Here is a 14,767-nt window from a genome sequence, read left to right on the forward strand (position 1 = left end):
CTCGCATTAAATGCCTTGCTATTGCAGGGAACTCTCTGGGTCTTCCAATACCAGGGCCTGGGCTTCTTGTAGCTGCCTGGTTGCTTGCTTCTAGAACCACTTGGGACCAGTATATTGCTTAGGAGAAAATCCATGGGATGCCAGCTTGAAATAATGGCTGCTTTCTGCTCCAAAGACAGGCGCAAAACATGTCACTTTTAACCCCAGCAGCCGTTGGTCCTGACAGCTGGGAGCTAGAGCCGGTTGAGACAAAATGAAGCTGACCTTTTTCTCCTCAAACTCAATATATTTTACGGAAGCATATGGGTTTGGACGGAGTTTCGGAGGTTCTGTTTGATGTGTTAGTGGAATAGGAGGGAAGGGAGCCAGGTAGTTATATAGGAAGGAGAGCAGTATCCCGGCGGCCTCATAGGGGAAGCGGTGAAGTTTAAGTGTGTGTTCTGCATGACGCAGAGCAGAAGCATGACTCCAGTATGCCTTAGGTTGCTCTCCTAGTGTTGCTCTCCTAGTGTTGGGCTTTCTCCTCTTTTTCTTCTTCTTTTTTTTTTCTTTTCCTTTGCATCTTTTAAAAAGTCTCTTTCTCATCCCACTGAGGGGAAAAAATATTCGAAAACTGTTAAAAAAAAACAAATTAATCTTTTGCTTTAGGTGTGAGGTGTATTTATGAGCAGGCAAATTTCATCTTGGAAATTAGAGTCATTTGCAAACATGTTGAACATTTTATTATAATTGTTTTTCTGTACCTAAAATAGATGTCTTGCTATCAAAATTTCCATATAAGGTGTAGAGGAATATTAGCTTGCAGTTTGTTTCCTTAGTGGAAAGGATATGATTGTTCCAGAATGTATGAAATGTAAATGTTTTACTATTAATTATAGGAGAAAAAAAATTTCATCCATGTGGGCCCTACAACAGTAAGTATCAAGGGTAGCCTTTAAGCTTCTTGTACGCTCAAGTAACAGATTTGAAAGCCATTAGGCATACGAGTGAGAAGAAAACGGAGACAGAAGGTAAAAAAAGGCTGAAGGGAAATCCTACTGAAAGCCCACAAAGCATTTTCACAAGCTTACAGAAATGACCTGCTCTGTTCCTGTTACACAGAGTGTTAAAATGAGAGCAGTCGACCCCTCTCCCCAAATCATTCCATCTGTTATGTCTGCGATGTATTTAGACTGAATCCTTTCCCAGATGCTGCGGATCTGTCGGTTCCAGCGGAAATTAATGGGATTTTACCATTTGCTTTGAGGAAAAGAGGACTGGACTTTTCTCCTGCTGTCTTTGGCAGGAAGGAGCGAGGAGCTTTCCTGTCTGCTTGCTTGAAATATTGTGTCTTTTTTAAACATTTTTGCTGGATAGCCTAATTTGTGTTACTGCAATATACCATGCTGAAAATTACAGGGGTTAATGTACAGCACTGTGATACACAACCATAATGGTAGACTCTAATGTTTTTTAAATGGTAAACCAAAGGCATTCGTAATACGAGTTGCAGTGAAATTGCTTGCAATTCTTACCAGAGATTAGTTTTAGCATTGCTTTTAATATTTTATGCACTGAAGTTGTTTGCAAAGACTAAAAAGCTTCACTCACTTTGCACACATCGTGCTTCGTTCTTTGCCTGTACAAAGCACAACAGAAGCACTCTCTTGCTGATGAATTGTATGGCAGGAACTTCTATTAAATTTCAGTTATACCACCTTGGAAGATTTTTCTAGTAATCTGTTTCAGATTTTATGGTGTCATAACTGGGCCAGGTAGTTAGAAATCTAACCTTTTCTAATATCGCTAGTTGCATATTAATATTTTTAAATATCTAAACCACATATGATGATGTAGGAGGTTTTGACTTTAAATGTTACCATAGAGATTTGACCATACATAATCCCATTAAAATAGAATAGTACAAGATAAAACGATCCATTTGCAATTATAATCATGCATATCGAGATTGACCATTCCTTAAAAAATTGGAAGTGCCAAGGTGGAGAAGGGCGCTTGAGCAATCACTCTTTGTTGAAAGCATTGATGGAAGAATAAAAAAATTGAGAGGGATCGATTTGTCAGTAATGTGCAGAAAAAAAGTATGGGAAGCATTTCTTTGGAAGGTGAATGGAAGGTAACTCTTTCGCTGTCGTGGTTAGCTTTGTTCGGGGAGCCAGCACAAAAATACATGATCAAGCACAGAACAGCAAGTAACATGAACTATGTTACTGGAACAGCAAGTAACTATGAAACTATTTCATCTGCTCTTGACATTTGATAAATAAAGTGTATTAGTTGATCAGCTTAGGTATGGGAGAGCCAGCACGGCCTCATGAGTGCTCCACAGAGGAGGTGCGTTTTGTTCTAGCTCTGTCGGTGGCCTGCTGTTTGACCTTGAGCAACTGTTTGTTTGCCTCTGAGCCTTCTTTCTGCAATTCCTTGATTGCCTTGTCTTCTTGGAGGATGAGCTCATCGGGAGAGAGATTTCTTTGCATTGTTTCTGTGAACAATGAAGTCTGAGCCTAGCAGAAGCCTCTAGGGGCATCTCTAACACAAATTATAATTGTTAGCTTTAATCACTTTCATGAAAAGAGCTTGGTAATGGAGGATGGCAATGTGCGGGATTTGGAGGGATCTGTAGGGTGCATGTAAATTAAGTCACCATGGATGAAAGTTACTGATTTGGTTTCACAGGACTGATGCAGAGACGCTAATGCCCAGGAGCAATGCTGTGCTGCTCCATATGGGTTTTCATTTCGAAAAGCATGACACCGGGTGCTCACTCCTCTGCTTGAACAGAGCCAGAAATGAGAGACTTGGTACGTTTTAGCAAACAAGGCTTTTTCACAAGCCTCCTGCTGGTTGCCTAAACCTTCGTGTAGGTTTTGTGGGTCCCTCTGCTGTGAGCATTAATGACTGAAGTCAATACGACTTGGCTTTTTGCAGAGAAGACAGCTGCTTGAGGGTGAGCCATCCCGTCCTTGATGGATTCTCCTCCAGCCTTTGCTGTTGCTGAACAGAAAATGTTTATCATTGCTCTCCCTAATAGCAGCTTCTGTTTTGGCATGGAGGTGCAGCAGCACGCCGGTTTGGAGATTAATTGCCCTTCTTCTGGCATCTAGTGATGCAGAGCAGTATGCCCTTGTCCTGTTTGGGTGGATGCATTACTCACCATAGCAGAGGATTTAGAAATATTTAGCCGTATGAACACCAGCAGTCACGTTAGTAAGAGTGAGCTGTATTGAAGTATCTACGTTACCATTTAGGAGTAATCTGTGCAGCGAGAGCTCCAGGGTAATGCGGGATGGACATTACCCTCTCCATTACCATCTTGAGTGAAACCACTTGCCAGATTGTCCAGGCAGAGTACATCTGGGTAAGAACTGGGTAAGAAACGACAAATGCTTTCTGAGAAGAACTGTACTGTATAGGTTTTAGAGGGGAGCAGGTTGGTTGAGTGGTGTGGAAAGCAGTAAAAGAAAATAAAACCGAGCTTCCCTTGCATATGGGGCAGGCACTATACTGCTGTAAGTATTAACAGGAGTCAGAGGTAAAGCAGCTTCCTCTGGTGTGTTTATTCTATCTTTTAGGGTTATGCCAAATCCTTGTAGTTCCTGTAGTGACTCTCTAGCAGCTGTTTTGCAGGATCTTTGCTGTGCAGGAATCCCTGCATTGTTCCCTCCTAATTTTAATCAAAACAAGAATTCCCTAAACTACATTTGAAATCTGCATAGAAATAGCATATGGCAGAGGCCAACTCAAGGTTATACATTTGGGGAGGGAAGGCAAGAAAGATTTACCAGTCAGTATGCTCACATTATGGTAAAATAAAGGTGAGCTGGGAGGAGAGCATGTGCTGAATCCTAAAACAACACAGAAGAGCCATAAACCACTGTATATTGTGCTATCTCTAGCCCTTTATGCTCCCAAGCAGAAGTGAAGTCTAGGGTATCATAAATGAAACAAAGATCTTGTTTTAATTTCATTTAAAAAAGCCATTGCAAGGTAATGGGGTAACAAACATTAACTTCTTCAGACTAGGCAAAACACCATCTTTCTGCTCTATACTGCTGCCATCAACCCAGAATTATTCTCCAAAAGCTTCTTGGGACTAGGTGGAGGTTTTGCTATATAACACAAGCGGAGTAGTCTAAACAAATGGCATTTTTCCTAGAAATAAAGTATATGGATGCCCTCATGAGGTGTTGCCTGGTCTGCTCTGCACTTGTAAAAGTGTTTTTCCTACTGAAAGTATATATATTTGATCAAATTCCAAGGCTGAAAACAGCTAACATCTGGAGACTTTTTCCATTTGTACAGTGAGAAATAATAGCTGGTCTTACCCTGAGTTTGCCTGTAAATTTCTTAGATGGTCCAAAACCTGTTTATTGCTTACAGAGTCAATTTTGCTGACAGGCAACCTGGAATAGGTCTCTCTTTCTTCCAGAGCATCCGTAGTTGCTTATTATAGAGATATCACTCAAAAGTGGCATGCATGCTGGACTCTCAAGCCTTGTTTTAGGTTTTAATTTATCTTGTCTGACTTCCAAGGTTACTGAATGCAAACGATTGCTCCTTTAGTACATAAATAAGATAAATTATGCATTGGGGACCAACGCCTCAGCCTCTCTTCTTTTCATGTACCCAGGGAGTACCTGCCAAGGAGGCGTAGGGCTTGGGGTGAAACTTTACTTTTTTGGCACTAAGATTAAAGTAGGACTGTTCTGGATCAGCTGATCCGCGAAACCAGAGCCCTAGGACCACTTTTTTTGGGTCTGCAAAGGTTTTAAGGTATAGGATGGTCCAAGGCATGGGACCACGGCAGTAAGGGAAAAGCTGTGCTGCAGTCCCTGTTGGGAAAGGCTTTGGGACCTGCACTTGGAGCAACTGGACCCAGTTTAAACACTGGATCCTATTTTAACCAGGCTTTATAGTTTTTTCATTTTAATACACTTCTTCCAAATGAAATGACCTGTGTTCTCCCTACAGGTTGTGGAAAACGAGGTGGGCTTTTAGTTAATGTTGGAAGCAAAAACTCAGGCAGAAGGACTTGTTGCTATTTCTCCTGTGTGGATTTTTTATTTTATTTCTAATTTTTTAATTGAGGTGGGAAGGGGCCCCAGGGTCCTGTGCCACCCGGCTTGACAAAACTGATTCCTACCAAAGTTTCATCTGTAGCAATCCCAACTGTGAAGAGCAATTTTTCATGTGTAATTAATCCTAATAAAACCAACACTTCCAGGAGGCTGACCTGGATCCATGCATTTCATGCTTTTGTCAATTAATGTTACATTTAGTGTCTAACACTATAGTTAGAAGAACATACTGAATATGCAAGGGGATGGAGGAAATTTAAGATGTAAGTGCTGAGAAACAGGAATTAACATCCATACATCATAATTTATTTTGCGTTCTTTTCAACTAGATATTTCTTTATTATTATGGTGCAGCAACCTCTAAAATCTCTGGTAAATCCTCTAGTATAACAACAGTTTATGCAGATCACACTGGAGTCTGTTATGGTGAAAAGATACTCATGTACTTGCATGTGTGTTGTATCTCTAAGAGTTTTTTTATAATTGACAGTGATGGCTTCCACTGATTTTTCATCCAGCCATTATTAGTTATGTGCTAGTACTGTCTTCCCATACAGAGATGTGCTTCATAGTGATTAAAAGTTCTTACAGGCTTTTAAAAATCAAATCTGTTGGACCAAAACCAGTTGTTCATTGCTTTATCTTCTGATGCATGTATAGCAGAAAGTGCCTAATAAGTCCTCAGAGGCAAGTATAAATGTTTCTAATTTTTTCTTTTTCTTTTTGTTTCCAGAAATGCTGAATTCTCTACTCTGCAAAAAATAGTGTGTGGATTTTTTAGCACCTGAAGAACAAGAAAAGGTAATTACTGGACCATGTAGTCTAGCCTCATTTGTTAGCTGTGCTAAAATATTAAACTGCTCGACCTGATCACGTTGCATGAGCCTACAGCACCATCTCTGCATATGGGTTTTGTGTATTTTCACTTATGCAGGCACAGTTGTTCTTGAGAATATTTCTTTATGGGAAGGGAGGCAAGGGACCAAAAGCAGCAGAGCATGAAAATGCTGAAGCAAATGGTAGGGAGTAGCACACCGTGAATTTTTTTCAGTGCATGTAGAAGTGAGAAAGGTAAAAGAGGAGAGAAAAAAACCCTCAAGGTTTGTATGTGCCAACAGAAAAAGCTTTTGACTTCCTCTATATTTGCAAGACCACCTAGTAGCACGATGGGGAGGTATTGAAGGAGGCTCAGTCTTCATCAGCGTTACAGCAGCCTCATCATGTTTCTGTGACTAACACGTGGGGTGGTGCACCCTCCTCCAGAGGTTTGTGAGCTCCTCTGCTGCCTGCAAGCCTGCCTCTTGCATTTGAGTCTCCTGATCCTCCTGGGTCATGACATTTTTGCTTGGGCAATGCAGCTCGACAGGGCTGGTGGCTCAGTTGCTGGTGTTAAACAAAATGCTGTTCATCAAACCTTTCATGAGCTACTTTGCCGGGGGCTGCATCTTGAAGACTAGACTCCGAAAAGCAGCGAGGAAATCTGTGCTGCTCCATATCGCTGCTGTCTCCTGTATTTTCTTCCACCTTCTTTCCAAGGCTGTGAGGTAAGCACCCCTGTGGGACCTTGTGTGGTTTTGCATTTTGTTCCTTTCAGGAGACAAATGTTGTAGAAGTTGGGCAAGGAGGGCATAGCCATGTTGAAGAGTGGTGGTCCTGCTTCAGCTCGTACATCCTTCCAGCTGTATGGTGATCCAGAGGAGGGATCAGGACCCCACGTCTGCCTTAAAGCGTATGCATGGCTTCATTATTACTGTGAATAACCTAAAGGAATCTACATGAGCTGAGCCTCTCACTTACTTTTTGACATAATTAATATAATAACTTCAAAGTGAGAGGAGATGCATGTAGATGCCACAGTATAGAGAGCAAAAGGAAATCTATAATGTGAAAGTCTCTGCATTTGAGACATGCAAAGCAAGCACAGTGAGATTTAAAAAACCAGACGCAAAGAGATACAGATAGGAGATGTTGCAGGGATCAGGAAAGCTTCTGTATGAACATGTAACATGTTCTTATGAGACACTTAATTTCATTGCTTGGATTTTAAAAATGCATGTGAGTGACATCTTGTGTTCACTACATCTGCAGTGCCATACTGCCGATAATAACACGTGCATTTTAGAGGCAGTATGTAAGTGAAGATGACAAAACCAAACAAATCGTAGGGTGGACCAATGCTGCCTTCTTCATGTTTCAGGATTACAATGTGCTGGAAGCCCATCTTCCCACCCTGCAAACGGAAGTGCCATCTCAGTTCTCAGGAAGGATGTTGAAACACACTGAAAGGGCTTAAATTTGCAACTTGCTTTGATTCTTTTTTTTCATGGTGGACTCTGCATGCATCAATTATAACAGGAGAGGAAAAACAGCAGAGAGAGGGAGAAGCTTGATCAAAATACATTAAGTTTTTGGAGAACCATGCTCTCCTGTAGTTTGGGCTCACAGTATTTTCAATTATCTTCCATGTGCTAACAAATGGGATTCATTTTGTTGGATAGTACCATTAGGATTTACAATGTCATTTAAAACTGTGCAGAGCCTTGTGTCACCAATGCCAGCTCATTTCTCTTCCCTGGGACTGTCATGTTTGGGCATGACCATGTACAGCAGATGTAGGATAACTTTACTGGGGACTCAAACAAATCATTGCTTTGAGTGTAAGTTGGTTTATCAATGTCAAAAAGAAAGACTGAAAAATCCAATTTTTTAAAAAACATTAATTTCCCAAGGGGAATAATGGAAAGGTGGTTTATACCTTTCTCCCCCTCAGTATCCTGCAGATTACAGTAAGATGCAATGTGTTGGCAAAGAGAAAGACTGTGCTGCGCTGTTGAGTTTTTTTTATAAGAAGATGAAATAGTAGTCTAAGTTATCTGTGCAATTTTAAATTATCTCAACAATTCCGATCATTTGGGTTTATTTATGCTTTTGGTACAGTTGTAAAGAGATTTAAAAAAAAATAAATCAAGTATTTCTTTTTGCAAGTAAGAAACTAAAAATACCTCCAGATTCATTACGGCTAAGTGCTTTCCCAGGACTTGGAATGAAACTCCCTGCGCTTTAATGCAGAATGTGGCTGAAACAGGGGAAATTATTCCCACTGGGTTTCTTAAAAGCTATAGACATTGTTTTAAAGTTTAAGCATAAGCAATATTGTAAGTAGATAAGGGTATGTATGTAGCAAAGAAATGGCCACTCACATTGTGATATTTGATCAATGTGTCATTTTTATCAGCTCTGCTGTCTCTGAGGTCAGGTGGTTGCATGCAATTTTTCTTCCAGCCCATGAAAGGGATCCCACAGAGTCATTTAGCTCTGTCGACTCTAGAGCAGGACAACCACGAGCTCCGTAATTCCTGCAGACTTCAACGGCATCCTTTCATTCGGTACCATGTGGCACTAGGTTGCGATGGCTGGGCTAGGGACCTATCAGACTTATTTCATTGTATTGAAGAAACAGTAGCTGCTCCACATGTGGCACCATCCCTGGAAAAATCTTTGCCCCATCTTATGGGAGAGGTGACCTTGATAAGGGTGTTGCATCCCCATGAAATGGGCGCTTTTTGCAGGTGGAGCAGATTTCATGCTGTGCTGCTGTTAGCATTGGTGAGCGGGGTCCAAAGCCTCAGAGGTTGAGACTGCACTTTATTCCCTGCATGGCCAGGCCAAAGTAAGCGATCCAAGGCTCAAGGGCACAAGAAGCACTCTCTTCTTTGTTCTCAGTGTCTTTTTTTTTTTTTTTTAACTGGCTGGCATGACATTAAGATTTCTAATTAATTTAGAAATGACAGGCAGTTGAAGAGAGTGAGCAATGTAATAACTGGGCCATGGGGCAGAGTAAAAGCACATCAATTATTCAGGCAGTCGCTGCTGCTTATTCCCTTCCCGGAGCTGGGCTGGCTGTCAGTGTGTGTCAGCGATGCTGCTAATGCCCTTCAGAATTTACATGCATAAACAGTGGCCTTTTAAAATCTGCACAAGGATAACTTCAGCATTTCCAATGATAGCTGCCAGCAGCGTGCTCCGTCTGGCGAGCGCCAGGAACTCCAACAGGTATTTTGGGTGCCTGTTTCAAAACCGGGATCTTGGCAGGTGCGTCCACCGGAAGCCTCTGCTGTGGAGAAGTTGCTCCTCCTTTGTTGTCCCTCTTTAGGTTGAGGGGCAGTCTGAGCCATGGGAAGAAAAAAACAGTCCTGCTTAAAATGCAGATGGTGTCTGAGAATGTTCTGTCTGGGGCGAGTGAAGACACAGCATCTCTTATAATGCATCATCCCCTCCCGTTATTTTCATGATGTCCCCACAGCACGCAGAGCAAGGATGCCACGGATGCCACTGGGGCTGGACCCGCTGCAGTTTCTCTGCAGTGATGAGGGACAGGAAGCATCCTCCTCTTCCTCACTGCTATGGCTATTTCACGCCCTGCACTTTGGATTAGCAGTGGGAAAAATTTGAAAAACGAGGAACCTTTTCTCACCACGAAGAACTAGATTCCCAAGATCAGCGTGATCGTCTTACATTGGTGCACCGCAACGTCTCATGTTAGGGATGCCAAGTGAGCAACAGTGATTTCTGCATTGAACCAGCAAGGGGACTGAAAATACAGGAACCCTGTTGGATTTTTGTGCTGTGAACTACAAGCAGAGCCCAAAGCCTTATTTTCCTGGCTTGCCAGCATCGTTATCCCTACTTGCTGGAGGCAGCTACCTTGCTTTTAAAAAGTGAACTAATTTGTGAAAGCGACGAAATAAAATGAGCCTTGCTAATTATGTGTTGTGCCAGCGAAATGACCAGCTTCAGACTGGAAAAACATTGGCTGTAATTAACGGTGAAAGGCTTTCTTCTCTGATCTGTGTAGCCATTTATGAATCACTTCTCCCCACGGAAACTTTTAAATCTGTCTCACTGGGGAGCCTGAGGAGGAACAGGTAAAATGGATTTGCTTTAATAGCTGTGGTTGTAACTTAAACACTTGAAATGATATTAAGCATCTTTCTCCATTAGCATTTCATGTTGATCCTGATGATGTAACAGTCGAGGCTAAGACAGGATCAGCGTTCATTAAATGGAAGAAACTAAACTCCGTAGACAAATGCTTGGCTAAATGGGGCCTTCATTGCACTGAGAACAAGAATGCAATTAGCTGAAATGTTTGTTTACAAAAATCTAATTCCTGGGGAGTATCTTCTCAGATCGCCGCTTACATTCTTGGGCTAGTTTTGGTACTAAGGCTTGCAGATTGACAGATTTTGCAACGCTTAGTTGTAGCACGTATATAATGGATGGGTCAAACTCAACATGGTAAAGCTGAACCCAGCTGAAGAGCAGGGGCTGAACTGCAGATGTGCCAGAGTTTATTTGTGCATTCTCTCCCATCTATTCTACTGTTACAGTTAGGTGTAATTAATAATAGTTACTAGATGTTCAAGATATTAAATGGTCTAGGCTGAAGAGAAACTGGAAATTGTACAGCACTGTGTTGTTATTGCTATCCTCCTGTCCCCCACCTGGACCCTAAACCAAGGAAATCACAAATGAGTTCCACCTGGGTGAGGATGCATCCTCACCCAGGGCACCTGTGTTAAGAGCCTTGTCCTCCTGGTTAGTTGAGAAATGTGGATGTCCTCAGAAGGTGATACAGGCCATCTGTGATGTGAGTTATGCTGTGGAAGTACTGTTTCTCTTTGGGTTACAGAAGGCGCCACAGGAAACATAATTGCTGCCAATTCAGATATTAGGGTTGGGGTTTTTTTTCAGGGTTTTGGTTTTTTTGGATTGTGTGTGGAGGTTTGGTTTTTTGTTTTTTTTTTTTTAATTAAGGCCAGTAACATGGTTGAGAAGTTATATTTAGGCAAAGCAGGAGACAGGGAAAAACTATTGTAGGGAAATGTAAACATGGCTTGTGGGAGCCAGATGAGAAAACTGATCTGGCAAGAAGAAAATGGCTCATGCTTCTTTTAATATTGGCTATGCACAAAGGATGGGGGCTTGGGTGCTTCATTCTTTGCCTTCATGCAGGTGATGAAGTGCCGACAGTGGGGTTCGATTTTGTCACTATGTAAGGTTTGTGGAGTGTGAAGGATCAGGCATTTTGAGCATGTGTGGATACCAACAAAATACCACATAATAATTTTAGAGCATGTAATAAAGTATTGCTTCGCATGCTAGGATATGGTGCAGCAGTATTTATTAGCTCATTTTCTCCTTACTCTGTGTGCTGCCTCTACTTTCTTTGCAGTTATTTCTTGTGGCTTCCTTGCAAATGAATAGGCTATCTGGACTTACCCATCAGGTGACATTGGGTAAGTAAGCATTTCCTGGACACATTTGCCTCATGTGTCTGGTGGCAAACATTAAACAGTTACCAGAATAATACAATTTTGTCCCCATTTGCTGAATGCAGGATATAAATGGAATAGTCAGTATAATCTGTTTGGCGATGGCTTATAGTCGTGTTAAATGATGGGGAACAGACAAATGAAGACCATCCTATTGATGGATAAGGGTTACAATTTACCAGCCCTGCAGTAATTGAAATAAAACAAAGCTGTTTTCCTAATCCCCAGAGCGGTAGGTGATGTGCAGGAATGTCCACATGTACCGAGTTGTACCGAGTAGGGCTGCAAAGCAAGGGGGTGAGCTCCAGACCTCTGTGAGAGGTCAGGATGTGATGGGGCTGCTGCAGAGGCTCCTTAACTGGTTGCAAGAGGTAAAGTCTCAAAGTCTGTCAGATGTCTTAGCCGTGACTTGTTATGAGCTCGTTGCAGTGTTGTGCGTCTTGCTGCCTCCTCCTCCGGTGCAAGTGATGCTCCTGGCAGTGCTTCTCCTCCTTCAGGCAGCAAAAGGGCAATTACAGAAGTTGATGAAGGACTGTGCTCCTTGAGAAGTGGCTTCTCAGGGGGTCCCTTGGGATTTGATGCTAATATAGCATTTAAAAACACCACTTTTTCAGTGTCAACACTGGAAATGACAAATGCTTTCCTTACTTTGCGAGAAGTGTGCCAATATTACGTGCTTATATATGCCTGAGAGTCTGTTCTCAAGACAGTACATGGGCCTATCTCCCATGAAAAACTAATGGCACTATTAAGAGAAGATCCTGCTACTTAATAAGATACATTTATTTGTGTCTTAAGATGATTTTTTGCTGAGGTGAAAGAAATCCTGAACGGTGCCAAGTTTTCCTGGATGTGTGTTCTTCCCTGTCCCTTCCTCTCTCCTGTTGTTGAACTGTTCTGGAAATTGAAAATATTTGCAAGATTGAGGCACACCAATGTAATTAAAGGCATGCAGCACTTAACTGAGCTGTAGGGGAATTCATTGTGCAGATGGCTTGAGGATGATTTTTTTTCCTGTGGGATAGTCAGTAGGAAGCAGCATTGCTGACAGGGCCGTATACATTAAAGGTATAGAAAACCCAGGGGAACAGAAGGTGCCGTGGCTTTGACTTTGCTCTGCTGTGACTTTAGCAGCTTCGCCAGGGGCCATCAAGGCAGGTCGAGCGATTTACTTCCCAGGTCTTATCTTGGGTTGGAGGAGAGGACCTGGGGCCAGGGTAACTGCCTCTACCTCTTCCCCAGCACCCCCCTCTGCTTGGCATCCCATGAGGCAGATCATCTTTGTTTCCTCTGCACTGCCACAGACAATTACACCGTTATTAGGAGCTGGGGCCTTGAGGTTTCATACCAGCATGATTTGAATTAAGTCTAATTTAGACAAAAGTTTTAAGAGTTCTCTCCCCTCTCTCCCATGCAAAATAAATTGGAGAGTTTAAATGCACTGTGTCTGGCTTGGAGGCATTTCCCTGTGGTTTATTGCTTTGCTTTTATTGATGGGCTGTGTTTGCTCTCACACAAACTGATTAATTTGAACTCGATGATTTGTTTTGCAGAAGTTGTTTGCTTAGGGATGAAGGCCAAATAAAGGGGTTTTTATGGGGTGGAAACTTTAGTTCCTATGGACTTCTTCAGATCTCTGTTCCACTCCCTGCGAAGTTTGTAGAGACTCAGATAAAGTGGCCCTTGGCCAAGCTGGGAAGATGCAACCTGCCAAGTAGCTCTAGGGAGAGCAGGAGGATACATTAAATTACAGACAGCTTTTGAAAATTTCAGAATGTTCTGCCGAAGCAAAATGATGGACCTTTTGAAAAATGTAAGATGATCTGATTCTGCTTCTTAATTTCCAAAAATAAGAACAGAATTGGAATAATCAATCCAATTATATTAAAATACGAAGGCATGCTAAGTACAGCATTAGGTATGTATTTTTTCACTATAAATACACCCCCAAGGAATCATTCTATTTTTAAGATGAACTTGGTATTATGATAATGTAAAAGAAGTCTATAATTTATAATTCCAATTCGAGGTGAAGAAATTTAACATGTCAGCTTCTCTATTCATTACCCCAGCAGTCAAGACTAACAGGCTGTTCCTTCACCTTTGCTGTCAATCATTTAGATAGACCAATTATGGATTCAGTTAAAAAACATATATATCAAAAGAGAAAATGCAGCAGAAGAAGGTTCAACATAGTAATTTTTTTAAAAAAAACAGATCTGTAAGGGTATGTTTAGTCCTATCCTGTATGAACTTCATGACCAAAACTCTCCAACTTTTACTCTGGTCTTTCTGGAGGTGCCATGTGGACTAAGCTGAGCAGTGGTTCTCCAGTGTTTGTGTGTTGGAAAAGAGCTGGTGACAGTCACTTCTTGTACCATTTAGAAACACTCACTGCCTAGCTGTTTGGGTTTTTTTTTTTTTTGGTGGGGTTTTTTTTTGTTTGTTTGTTTTAAAAAAAAGGGAGGAGGTGAAAGATAAAGTCCCATATTGGTATTTGGGTCTTGGTTGTGCAGAGCTGTTCATGGATGCTGGGAAAATAAAAACCCAAAAAACTGACAATGCATTCTGGCTGGGTAGAGGTTGCTATTAGTTTTTAGTGTTAGTTTTTGGAGTTTTGAGCCTTAAGGTCTCCAGTGCAGCTCTTCTTTAGCACTGAATTTAGAAGGGACTGTTTCTTTTTAAGATGTAGGATATAATTGCATTGACCTCTGTTTCGCCAGTACTAAATATTCAACATGCTCAAAAAAAAAAATAATCCACAGAACTGGAACTGGAAAATCAGATTCCTTATTGAGATGCATAAATATAGTCACAGGTCTAGTAATCTTGTTTTAAAACAGCAGCATTCCTTTGGGGTAAGTTTATTATGACAAAATATACATGGCCAAACTTAAATATAGTTAACCTAATATGATCAGACTGATTTGGAGCAGAGGTAGGTCAACACTAAGTGCTTTTGAAAATCTCATCCCAGCTCTCTAGAGATTAAGGCTATGAGTGCAGAGCATCAGCCTAAGTCATGCTGAAGAGACAGAAGGGATGTTTCTCAATGGAGAGAGGCTTCAGTTGGAAAGCAGGAGCATGAAACAGACGGGAGGGGTAAGAAAGATCTGCAGCCAGATGGGGAAATATCCAGCTTTGCCCAAGGCACGAGGCTTGGAAGTTAACCCACTTGGTTGTGTCTGTGACTGCTGCCAGCAGTGTGTATATATGGGCAGACTCTCTGCTTTTGGGTGGGCAGGGGCATCCTCTCCTCTCGTGTTTTGATCAGTACTGCTGCACCGAGGGAGTGCAGCAGATGAAAAACTTGAGGTTGCCAGCCCCAGTTTTCTCTTCAGTTTTGCCTTCTTT

At 41.8% G+C, this 14,767-nt stretch overlaps 1 protein-coding gene across 7 annotated transcripts in view; it reads left to right on the forward strand.

Annotated features, from left to right (window-relative positions):
• Positions 1–14,767, forward strand: part of ADGRL3 (adhesion G protein-coupled receptor L3) — a 524,509-nt gene that overhangs the window by 82,826 nt on the left and 426,916 nt on the right. For all 7 annotated transcript variants that reach the window (XM_075751372.1, XM_075751366.1, XM_075751367.1 and 4 more), the window contains exon 2: positions 5,812–5,879. The gene's annotated coding sequence lies outside the window, so the exon portion shown is untranslated. The remainder of the gene's footprint in view (positions 1–5,811; positions 5,880–14,767) is intronic.

This window comes from Balearica regulorum, chromosome 4 (genome assembly GCF_011004875.1).
Source record: "Balearica regulorum gibbericeps isolate bBalReg1 chromosome 4, bBalReg1.pri, whole genome shotgun sequence".
Taxonomy (NCBI): Eukaryota; Metazoa; Chordata; class Aves; order Gruiformes; family Gruidae; genus Balearica; species Balearica regulorum.